We start from the raw sequence: 12,152 nt of genomic DNA on the forward strand, positions 1-12,152 counted from the left end.
CCCAGCTGTGTGGCCCTGGACAATTCCCTGACCTCTCTGAGCCTTCATTCCCATCCCTCTGAAATAGAGATGATGCTCACACTTATTCTCACAGGACTGTTGGGAATACTAAGTGAGTTAATGCACACTAAAGCACTTAGAACAGTGCACACTAAAGCAGTTAGAACCAGCACCACGTATGGTCTTTTTCTATTAGTGCCTCCTCTGGGTCCGTAAAATGGGGTCCCCTTGCCTACATCTGGGGTTATTCTGAGGGACAAACAAGCTAGTGGAAGTGAAGCACCTGGTCATATGTCTGTCACTCAAGAGAGGCTCAGAAAGGATGATAATAATAATTGTTGTTATTGGCAACTTGACGGAGGTAGGATTATGTAGTGGGATGAGTCTTTCGTCTGAGAATCATCTCGGGTTCTCAGACGAAGCACCATCTGCAGATGGTGCTCCCGGCTGTCCTCAGAACGAGATTGCGGGCCCTCGAAACCCGTGGGGTGGGCCTAGTCCAGGGTCTTTGTCCTCAGTACCCGTAGCTTCATATTGGTGCCCTGAGCCTTCTAGACTGTGTCTTCCCTCTGGGGAGCAAGAAAAGAAAGGTGAGTAGCTACAGGCAAACCCGAGAGCTTTAGAAGTTCTGCCCTTCCCAGCTAAGGGGTGGGGAACAGGGCCACCATGGTGGCCACTGCAGGGTGGCCTCTGATCCTGGCCTGCTCCAAATGCCTCTCCATCCATACTGGGCAGAACGTTCCCTGTCTGAGCTCTGGCTTCTCCTGGGCCTGTCTCTGCAGGAACGAGGTGATCCCTTTGAAATGATTCTGAAAACCCCCTTTTCTTTGCTTCTGGGCGTCCTGCTGACTGTTAAGATAGATGATACTGTGTTTGGAAGAAGAGAGGGCTCTCTTCCCTCATGACAGGCCCCTCCTGCTGCCTTCAGCACTCTTGCGGGACTTCCCACTGTGTGAGCTGACACAGCTGAGAGGAAAACCCACTCTCGCCCTCCCCACTGGTGCCTTGCAATGCCTCCTTTGTACTATTTAGAGCTGATCATGAGGGGCCGCCTGTGGATTGCAGCTGGGGGGATGAAGGGGCTCCTTAGGAAATGTCTTCAACACTGGTTTGTAAGAGAAGGGCTGAGGAAATCCTTCTGCCTTCTGTCTTTGTGGAGGGTCAAAAGTGAGAGAGAGACTTGTCAGCTGGGCATGGTTTGAATCTCAGTCCTCTGCCTACATACCCCAGTTATAAAAGGAGAAATAGAAAGCTTTATGGAACGCTTCCTATGTGCCAGGTATGGTGCTAACCCCTTTAGATATATTACCAATCTCGTTTAATCTACAGCGGAGGAAAGTAATGATTGGAGAAATCCTTAGTTATATGTGCTGCAAATATATTCTCCCCTCTGTGGCTTGCTCTTCTGTTTATCAATCTTGTCCTTAATAGTTAGTGGTTTTTATGTCTTATTTAAGAGATCTTTGCCTACCAAGGCTATGAAGATATTTTCCTATATTTTATTTTCTGGAAGACTTACTGTTTTACCTTTCACATTTAGATCTATAATCAATGTGGGATTGATTTTTATGTATGGTGTGAGATAGGGGTCAAGATTCATATTTCTTCCCCATACAAATACCCATTTGACCCAGTACCATGATGTGAAACACTGTCCTTATCCTGCTTCTCTGTAGTACCATCTTTATAAAAATTCAAGTATCTGTCTTTTTGTTTGTCTACCATTGCTCCAATACTATACTCTCTTAATTACTGTAGACTTAAATATTAATACATCTTAATATCTAGTGGTGTAAGACTTCCAGCTTTGATTTTTAGGATTGTCTTAGGTATTCTAACTGTTTTGCCTTTCCATATAAATTTTAGAATAATCTCATCAATACCTACAAAAAATTTTGCTTAGATTTTAATATGAATCGAGCTAAACCTCTATATCTTTTGGGAGAGAATTGATATCTTTGCCATGTTGAGTCTTCTAATCCATGAACATGGTATGTCTTTCCATTTGTTTAGATCTTCTTTGATTTCTTTCATCAGCATTGTGTAGTTTTCAGTATACAAGCCCTGTACTTGTTTTGTTCGATTTCCACCTAAGTATTTCAGGGTTTTATTGAGCAATTGTAAGTAGTATTATATTTTGACTTTAGTGTCCATGTACATTTATATGCATGGCTAGTACATAGAAACACAATTTTTGTATGTTTTGTATCCTGCAACCTTGATGAACTCACTTATTAGTTCTAGGAGATATGTTGTAGATTTCTAGAGATTTTATACATAGATAATGACATCATCGGTAAATCAGTTTTCTTTCTTTCCTATATATATGCCTTTTATTTCCTTTTCTTGCCTTATTGTACTGCCTAGAACTTCTAATACTATGTTGAATAAGAATGGTGAGAGTGAACATCCTTGCCTTGTGCCTGATCTTAGGAAGTAAGTATTCAGTTTTTAAACATTAAATATAATATTAGTTGCAGGTCTTTTGTACACATTCTTTATCAAGTTAATGAAGCTCCTCTCTATTCCCATTTTTATGAGAGTTTTTTCATGAATGGGTGCTGAATTTTGACAAGTGCTTTTTCTGCATCAATTAATATGATCATATCATTTTTCTTCTTTAGCTTGTCAGTATGACCGATTACATTGATTGACTTTCAAATATTAAACCAGACTGGAATCCCTGAAATAAACCCCACTTGATCATAGTGCACAATTATTTTTATATATTGTTAAATTTCATTTGCAAATATTTTCTTAAGGATTATTGCATCTATATTCATGAAGGATATTTACCTGTAGTTTCCTTATTGTACCGTCTTTGTCTGGTTTTGGTGTCAGAGTAATACTAGCTTTATAAAATGATTTAGGAAGTGTTGTCTCCTTTTCTATTTTCTGGAAGAGATTGTGTAAAATTGGTGTGAATTCTTCTTTAAATGTTTGTTAGACTTCTCCAGTGAAATTGCCTGGGCCTAGAGATTTATTTTTTTGGTGTTTTAAAATTGCAAAATTAATTTCCTTATAGTCATGAGACTACACAAATGATCTGTTTCATATTGGGTGAATTGCAGTTCTTGTTTTTCGAAGAGTTGGCCCGTTACTCCTATATTGTAAAATTTGGGGTTGTTTTGTAATATTCCCTTATTATCCTTTTGATGTCTGTAGAATCTGTAGTGATATCTGCTGTTTCATTCCTGATGTTGTTAATTTGTGATTTCTCACTTTTTTGGGGTCAGTCTTAATAGATGGAGGTTTATCAATTTTATTGATGTTTTCAAAGAAGCAACCATTTGTTTTATAGATTTTTTTTCTGTTTTCAGTTTCATGGATTTCTCTTCCTTATATCCTTTTTCTGCTTGCTTTGGGTCTGTTTTGCTCTTCTTTTTCTAGGTTTCTGAGGTGGGTGCTTAGATTATTGCTTGGAGACTTTTCCTCATTTATAATGTATGCTTCTAGTGCTATAAATGTCCCTCCGGGCACTGCTTTAGCAGTGTCCCACAAATCTACATATGCTATGTCTTAATTTTCTTTCCATTCAATGGATTTTTAAACTTTCCCTTGAGATTGCATCTTTGACCCATGAATTGTTTAAAAGTGTGATATTTAGTTTCCAAATATTTGGAGATTTCCCTTATCTTTATTGATTTCTAGTTTGATTTTATTGTGGTTGGAAAACATATTCTGTATTATTTCAACTCTTTAAATGTGTTGAGGTTTGTTTATGGCTCAGGGTGTATATTGGTATACATTCTATGGGCACTTGAAAAGAATGTATATTCTGCTCTTATTTGATGAGGTGTTTTATAAATGCCAATTAGATTATGTTGACTGATGGTGGTGTTGAATTCTTATATATCCTTGCTGATTTTCTGTCTCATCCTATCAATTGTTGAGAGAGGGATACTGAAACTTCCAATTATAATTATGAATTTATCTATTTCTCTTTTCAGTTTTATCAGTTTTTTTTTCATATATTTTATGACTGTTGTTTGGTACGTATACATTTAGGATTGCTATGTCTTCTTGGTAGATACACCCCCCCCAACACACACACAACACACCCCACTATTATTTCAAGTACTTTTGCAATCCTGTTCTCTTCCTCTTCTTCTTCTGGGACTTTGATGACACAAATGTTAGATTTTCTGTTATAGTCTCACAGGTCCCTGAGGCTCTGTTTTTTGTTTTGTTTTGTTTTGATTTTGATCTAATTTTTCTATTTTTGGGTAATTTCTATCACCCAGTTCACTGATTCTTTCCTCTGCCTCCTCCATTGTGCTATTGAGCCCATCCACTGACTTTTCTTTAATACTTCAGTTATTGTATTTTACAGTTCTAAAGTTTCCATTTTGTTCTGTTTATTTTCTATTTATTTCCTGAGACTTTCTATTTTGTTTTTGTTATATCAAGTGTGTTTCTAATTCCTCACTGAAGCATTTTTTATCATGGTATAAAATCTTTGTCAGATGATTCTAATATCTGTCATTTCAGTGTTGGCATGTGTCATGTTTTTCTAAGAATTTTTCCTTATCATCTACGTTTTCAAATTTATTGATAAAGGCCATATCTTTGTAGTGTTTCTAGGACCCACAGTGAGATCTTGTTTTTCATTCCTGATATTGTATTGAATTTGTTCTCTCTCTCTCTCTGATTCTCTTCTCTCTCTCTCTCTCTCTCCCCGTCTCCTGTATCAATCCTGCTAAGGGGTATTATTTTTATTAGTTATTTTCCAAAGAACCAATTTTTCATTTTCTTGATCCTCTTAGTTTTTACCTTCTTTCTACATTGTTTGGGTTTAGTTTGCTGTTCTTTTTATAATTTTTCAAGATGGATACCTAAGTCACTGACTTTCAGTTTCCTTCTTTTAAAATATATGTTTAAGGTCATAATAACTGCATCTCAAAAGTTTGTCAAGTTTGTAAGAGACAAATGCTACCTTAGTATAGCTTTAATTTTCATTTCTTTAATGGATGAGGTTGGGTATCTTTTCATATGTTTAATGCTCTTTGTATATATTTTTGTGACTTTTGTTGTATTCTTTGTTCATCTTTCTGTTGGTTTGTCAGTCCTTATATGGATATATGAATTTATATATTAGAGATATTATTCCTTTGTAATATGAGTCATTAAAATAAACATTTTTTTATAGTTTGTTGCTTTTCTTTTGATTATGCTGTGAACTCAGATTTTAGATTCCTCTCCTGCTAACCTGCTGCTCTGCTGAGGACTTACTCACCTGCCTTTGGAGCTCAGAGAGGGTAGCTCATTTTAACTTGCTCTCCTTCGCTGGACTCTCATCCAACCCCATGAATGATTCCACAGAACAGACGCATGGGCCCCAGGGACACCCCGGCCTGCCGATCTCTAGCTACATGAACTAAGACAAGTTTTGACAACCCCTGATCTCAGTTTCCTCATCTGTAGAATAGGGATAATAATTCTCCTAACCTTACGTGGCTGTTTGATGATTAAATAAGATGATGCATAGATGATCACCCAGCACAGTGCATAATGCATGGTGTTTATTTTTTATTATTATTGTTTACCAAAATCAAGCAAACATTTCATGAATGGCTGCTGTATTATCCTGATGTTATTTCCCATCAGGGTACAGGAGAAAGTCCTGTGACCACATGCCCCTTGGCTCACCCCTATATCTTTTCTGCTTTGTACATGGAGTTTCGGATTGTGGCAGGTATCGTTGGGTGCTTTGATGAGGGTTGGCTGCTCTGAGAGTTTGAGTCTCTGCCAGGCTCTTGGGGTACACCTACCATGGCATTGTTTGGCCTTTATTGTCCTGAGGTCTACATGATTAGCCTTCTGATGGTCTTTCAGAAAAGAGAAGAGGAAAGAAGGGGAGTGTGGTTAAAGAACCCACATGGCTCAACCAGCTGTCTCCCTGGGGTGATCAAAGTTATCTGGTTATCTGTCATCTGAGCATGACTAACAGCTCTGGAGCTGACAAGTACAGACTGGTATAAGCCAGCAAACAATCAGCCACCCACATGGAAGAGCAGGCATCAGACTAGAAAGAAGAAGCCTGAGCTCTCCAGAAAGTCTAAGGTCATGAAGCAAAACAAGCTTCCTACATTCATCCCCTTTCAGGTTAAATGTCTCTTATCTGATTCCCACACCTAGTTCTCCCCTTACACTCTCTCAGTACCCAGTAATTCTTACAATTACCTGTATCTCTTCTGCAAGCCTATAAGCTCCAAGAGGTCAGAGGCCACATTTGCCTTGATCATCACCAAGCATAGGGCCTTGATCTAGGTGGGGGTTACATGGGTGTGTTTTTTTTTTGTTTGTGTTAATTCATCAAGCTCCTGGTACTGTGCCTGGAGCCCAGCAATCATTGAATGAATGAATAAAGGAGTCACAGAGCCTCAGGTATTTATTCAGACCATTCGCCTACTGCACGCTTGAGTCCTAGCCTCATTCCTAACGAGTGTTTGATAGTATTTGTCAGTTAAACATCTCTAGTGACAGGAAACTGTCTACTTCCCAAGGCAGCCTGTTCATTTGCTGTGCAGTTCTGTTGGCAAGAAAGTTCTTCTTAATGTTGAGCTGAAATATATCTCCTTGAGGCTTCTGGTTCGTATTCTTGTTTTATCCTTTATGACCACACAAATCAAGTCTGGGCTTTTGCCAAAACAACCCGTCAGACATTTGCAGTTAGTTCTCACACCCACCTTTTCTCCACCATAATCACAAAATCTTTGATTAGATACATACTGTTGAATGTCTCTGCAACATGGAATAGCCTTGAGCTGTGGTCCCCAACCCTCGGTCGGCGGCTTGTTAGGGACCAGGCCCCAGAGTTCCGGCACCCACTCCCACCTCCTGCCCCTCCTACGTGGAAAAATTATCTTCTGTGAAACTTAGGCAGGCGGGGCCGCACAGCAGGAGGTGGGTGAGAGCAAGTGAAGCTTCTTCTGTGTTTACAGCTGCTCCCCATCACGTGCACCACGGCCTGAGCTCTGTCCCCCACTACCCACAGTCTGTGGAAAAATTATCTTTCATGAAACCAGTCCCTAGTGCCAAAAAGGTTAGGGACTGCTGGCCTAGAGAATACAAAGAGGAAAAGATATAATATCTGTCCTCAAGTGGTTACCGGTCTTGTGGGGAGCCAGAGAAATTAAGATAGATTGGGATGAATTGGAGACACAGAAGAAAGAGGGCTCCAGCCCACCTAGTGTGGTCTTGAGGAAGGTTCCACAGAGGAGTGATCTATAGAATTTCTTCCATGGAGACCACGGAGGGGAGGATATTCCAAGAAAAGGGAATACCATATGCAAAAGTCTGGGGCTATAAAGCCATGGCATGTTATGGGACTTCCAAGTAGTTCTATACAGCTAGGAAAACCAGAAGTCCCAGGTTGCCTGTTGTCCCAGAAAACTCAATAATATGTCCTAAGTTTCAAAAGTGTCCCAGATTGGATGATAAATTATATGGTCACTGTAGCTATGGCTGGGTTGTAAAGTCTTAGGGTGAGATGGAAGTGGGGGAGATGAAGATGGAGAGAGGTGGGGGCTGATCATGAGGAGACTGCTGGGTCAAGTTCAAGAAGAGCATTCAGTTAACAGGGCTTTCAGGTGCCTTTCCCTTCAAGGTTATCTCCTCCAGATAGGATCTACTTCATAGACAGATCAGTGTGTTCACTGATAGACAATTAGTGCTATGGTTCCCATCCATGGAAAGCTTACCAGGTAAGTGTTTTCCACACGGGCTGGGGTGAGGCCCAGGTAATCTCTGCTAATCCTTGTTTGTGCATGTCCTGTAATTGAGTTTCTGCCAGTAGGCCTTGGGTTTTGACTTGTTTTTGTGGTTGTGAGGTTGCGTCCTGAGACAACATTTGGCAATCCCCGAAGGGCCTTCTGTTCCTAGCTAGAAACTCTGTAAGGCTTCCCTGGAGGGGGATGGCTGGGGTGAGGACATGGCCTACTATAAACAGTTTGTTTTAAAGGACTTGTGTGATTTGTGTATTGTAGGGATTCATACGAATATATCAGATGAAATGAGTTTAATTGGCTCTAAGATGATGCAACAACTGGGAATGTTGTGTCAGATGTTTGGATGGGCAGCCAGTATAAATGGCTTAAACATTTGAAGTACTTGAATTAAATGGATAGTGGATAGTAAGAGTGGGCATTTGAAATATGTATGAGTGAGTGGTTCCCTTGGCAGCATCTGTCCCTAAGTGGCAGGTGTTGGTTTGCACCCCCAAACTGAATGTGGCAGTTTCCCCAATAGATCCACAAGGACTAGCTTCAGGATGTTTTGTCCACCAGGAAGCCAGCTGGCAGTAGCTGCAGGAGGCATCCAAGAAAACTCCCACCACCCACCACTGCCCCAACACTTGCATGCTCAGGGGGGACCTGAGGCTACTGAGAACAGTCCTGTCACCTTGCCCTCCCCATTCCTCCTTTGCCAACCTACAGAGGTTTGGGGCTAGTTGGAGAATCCAGGTGTATTAGTTTGCTAATTAGGCTGTTGTAACAAAGTGACACCAACTGGGTGGCCTGAACACCAGAAATGTATTGTCTCGGGGTTCTGGAGGCTAGAAGTCTCAGAGGAAGGTGTTGGCAGGCTGGTTCCTTCTGAGGGCTACGAGGAAAAGCATGTTCCATGTCTCCCCCAGCTACTGGTGGTTGTAGGCAATCTTTGACATTCTTTGACTTGTGAAATCACCACCCTGTATCTCTACATTTGTTTTCCAATGGTGTTCTCCTGTGCATGTCTGTCTGAATTTTTCTTTTTTACACGGACACCAGCCATCTTGGGTTAGGGGCCCACCCTATGCCAGTACTACTTCATTTTAACTCATTACCTCTGCAATGACCTATTTCCAAATAAGCACACATTCTGAGGTACTAGGGGTTAGCATTTCAATACAGGAATTATTAGGGAACATGATTCAACCCATAACACTTAGGATAGATTGAAATAGCATCAGTGTGAACATAATCACTCTACTGGTGACTGTTGCAACCAACTTTTATTTTATGGGAAACTCTCAAGTCAGAAAGAATCTGACAGTTTAGGGAGCAGTACCCCAATCCTGCTGTGACAAGTTAAAGGTATAGCCCACTAGGTATGGGATCGTTTGCCCTGAGCCATGTGTGTGACTTCCCCCGTGGGATTCTTGGCTTGAAGGCACATGTGGGATCCTGCCAGTCAGGCATAGGGTAGCCTGTGGCTTTGGAAGTCTTGTTTTAATCTGTTATCTTGCTTTCTGTAGGTCCACCTTCTAAGTGTATGCCATTGCTATGCCCTGGAAACAACTTTTTTCATTCTTTGCCTGAGTAGCTGGTCTGTTCATCCGGGTCCTCTCCTAGCTGTACTGCGCAGAAGGATTGTTTTAAAACACAAATGTGATACTGTTGGCCCCTTGATGGACAGGACCTCAGTGGCTGCTTGTTGCTCTTTGGATAAAGATCAAAACACTGTCTCCTACAGGACGCTTGCCACATGCTTCCAGCTTCAGGTGCATTTATTTAAAAAAAACAATTGAACTGGTGAGGTTCTGTTTCTTGATCTGGGTGGTGCTGAACAATGGTGTTCACTCTGTGAATATTCACCTAGCTCCACGCTTCCACTTGTGGACCAGTCTGTATATACAGTATATTTCAATTTTTAAAGAACTTCAAAACAATGGATGAATTGCCCAAAGTTCTGGAGTTCCTTGGTTATATTGCCTTTTACCATCTTTTAGATCTCTTGACAATGACCAAACAACTAGAGATTTTTTTTTTCTCTCTCTCTCTATCTTGGGGGGAAAAAGATAGAATGAATAAACAGAGGTGATCCAGCAAGTTACACATCATGGTCACAAGATAAATTATGCAAATTGCAACCAGAAAACATGGTCCTACAAAATTCTGTCTCTTTTTGTCCAGAAATTGTGATGGCTTGCTGTTTCCTGTTGCTAACTAACAATAGTGACCTGCATGTTGCATCTGCCCTCAGTGCTCAGAGGAGATCAGGAAGGTATGATTGGGTAACTTTTCTTACCTCCTAGCACCTTCTCAGTTACATATAGTTTATTTACTTGTCTTGTTTATTTGTCTGTCTCCTTTCACTGGAGTGTAAATTGCATTTTGCTCAATGATACATCCCAGGATATTGCAATGTGCATTTAATAGTTTAATGAATGAGCCTGAGGCCTACATTCCCAAACGGTTAACAGCCACATTGCCGGCCAGGGCTCCAAAAGGCATGTGCATTTGCCATGCAGGCCGCCACTGACCTGTGTGCCAGCCCTGCCCCGCCCCTCCCTCTCACGCCTGTCTCTCTGTTCACACTGGCCTTCCTGCCCTACCCCTGGCCCTTGGCATGTGTGGTTTGCTCAGCCAGCATGCTCTTCCTGCCCCTATCTGGTTAACTCCTGCTCAGCCTGTGCTCTCAGCTCAAGCAGTCTTTGATCCCTCTGCCTAGCTCAAGCCCCCTGAGCATAAAGAATAACTCTGTCCTTAGATAGATTTTTAAAAACCCACTAGAGAAAATTCTTTTCATTCAGTTTTTCAAGACATAAAAGGCTTTTCAAACCCCTTGTGGATAGACTTCTCCTGGCTCCCCTGACGTCAGAGGGTACCAGGCAGCCGAGCATTCACAAGCCCGGTCCCTCTCAGTCAACCCTGGGAACTGGTTCTACAGGGCCAGGCAAGGAGCCGCCCTGGGCTAAGGGCTGTAATTGCCCCATTGGTCTTCTGTTTGCCAGGACTTACATTACACTGGGCCTCTTCATCGGTCCATCTGTGTCAACACTCAGGGAGGGCAGAGCAGAGGCCTGGCCTCCCAGGACATTCTGGCAACAGCCCATCCTCGCACACAACAACACCGGGACAAACACCCTCCCCAACCAGATAACCACGTGGCAGAGGGCCCTTCCTGAGAACTTGGAGACAGAGAGGTGGAATTACCAGAGGCTCTGGAAAGTCTAACCTAAGTGGGCCATAGAGAATTCTAGACTGACAGAAGTGGAGAGAAGCTTCCCCTCTCTACCCAATTTTGAGATGAGCAAATTGAGCCCCAGAGAAGATAAATAGTGCATCCAAAGCCACACAACACAGAGTCCCAAAGCCAGAACAAGAACCTATAAGTTTCCCTATATTTTCTGGATCTGGGCTTCTGGGGCTGGGATGTCAGGAATTCCACCTTCAGTTTCCACTACCTATAGGACTAAGGCTTAGAAATAGATGAGAATGGATAGAATTTTGCTGCTGTCACCCAGAAGTGTACAAAATGCAGGTGTCTGGCCCCCACTCCTCATTCACTTGGTGTGCTGGAAAGCCCCAACACATGGATTTTGAAAAGTTCCTCGCAGATGCTGACATTCAGCGCTATATGGGAAGCACAGCCTGGATGATGCTGAAGTCCCTTCTAGAGTGACAAAGCCCAGCTGTAGATATTCATATGAGGCTTGTGCTGGTGTGTATTACACTGAGGGGTTCTCAGTGGGGCAGGTCAGCTCCCTAGGGAGCATTCTGGAATTTAAAAAACTTTTGGTTGTCACAATGATGGGTGTGGTTCTTCCGGCATTCAGTGATGGGATGCAGCCCTCACAATGAAGAATTGTCCTAAGTCCTGGAGATCTTTTGAAGGCCCTGTGAGAATAAGCATATAGGTGAAAAGCCAGTTCACATGAGCCACAACCTCAACTTCACTTTACATACAAGAAGAAGTGGTTTGTTTTTTTCTTAAATATGGTTTTATTATACACCCTACCTGGAATTCAACTACCATGTTGAAAGTTGCATGTAAGTTGTCCTTCATTTCGTCTGGAACTTTATCAACTCCTAATCCACAGTTGTGTAAAATCATATCACCTATGGCAATGCTGCTCACACAGTAATTGAGTCACCAGGACACCCCCTCTATACCAGTCTGCATTTGTAGCTTTCCCAGTCATGATAATTGTATGCAGTCTTATGAATCTCCTAAGTAAGCCCTTATTTCAAAATGTCAAATATAAAGGAAAAAGTGACAGCACTGTTCAATTAAATATTATCTGCTGTTAAATGCAAACTTACCTGTTGTAAGTTCATGCATCTGCCAACTTCATGTACAATTTTATTATCTTGACTTTCACTTATAAAGTCATGACACTGTATTGCTATGTAAAAAAAATTCTATGTGCAGGTAGGTGCGTAAGA

Source organism: Lemur catta, chromosome 14, assembly GCF_020740605.2.
Source record: "Lemur catta isolate mLemCat1 chromosome 14, mLemCat1.pri, whole genome shotgun sequence".
NCBI lineage: Eukaryota > Metazoa > Chordata > Mammalia > Primates > Lemuridae > Lemur > Lemur catta.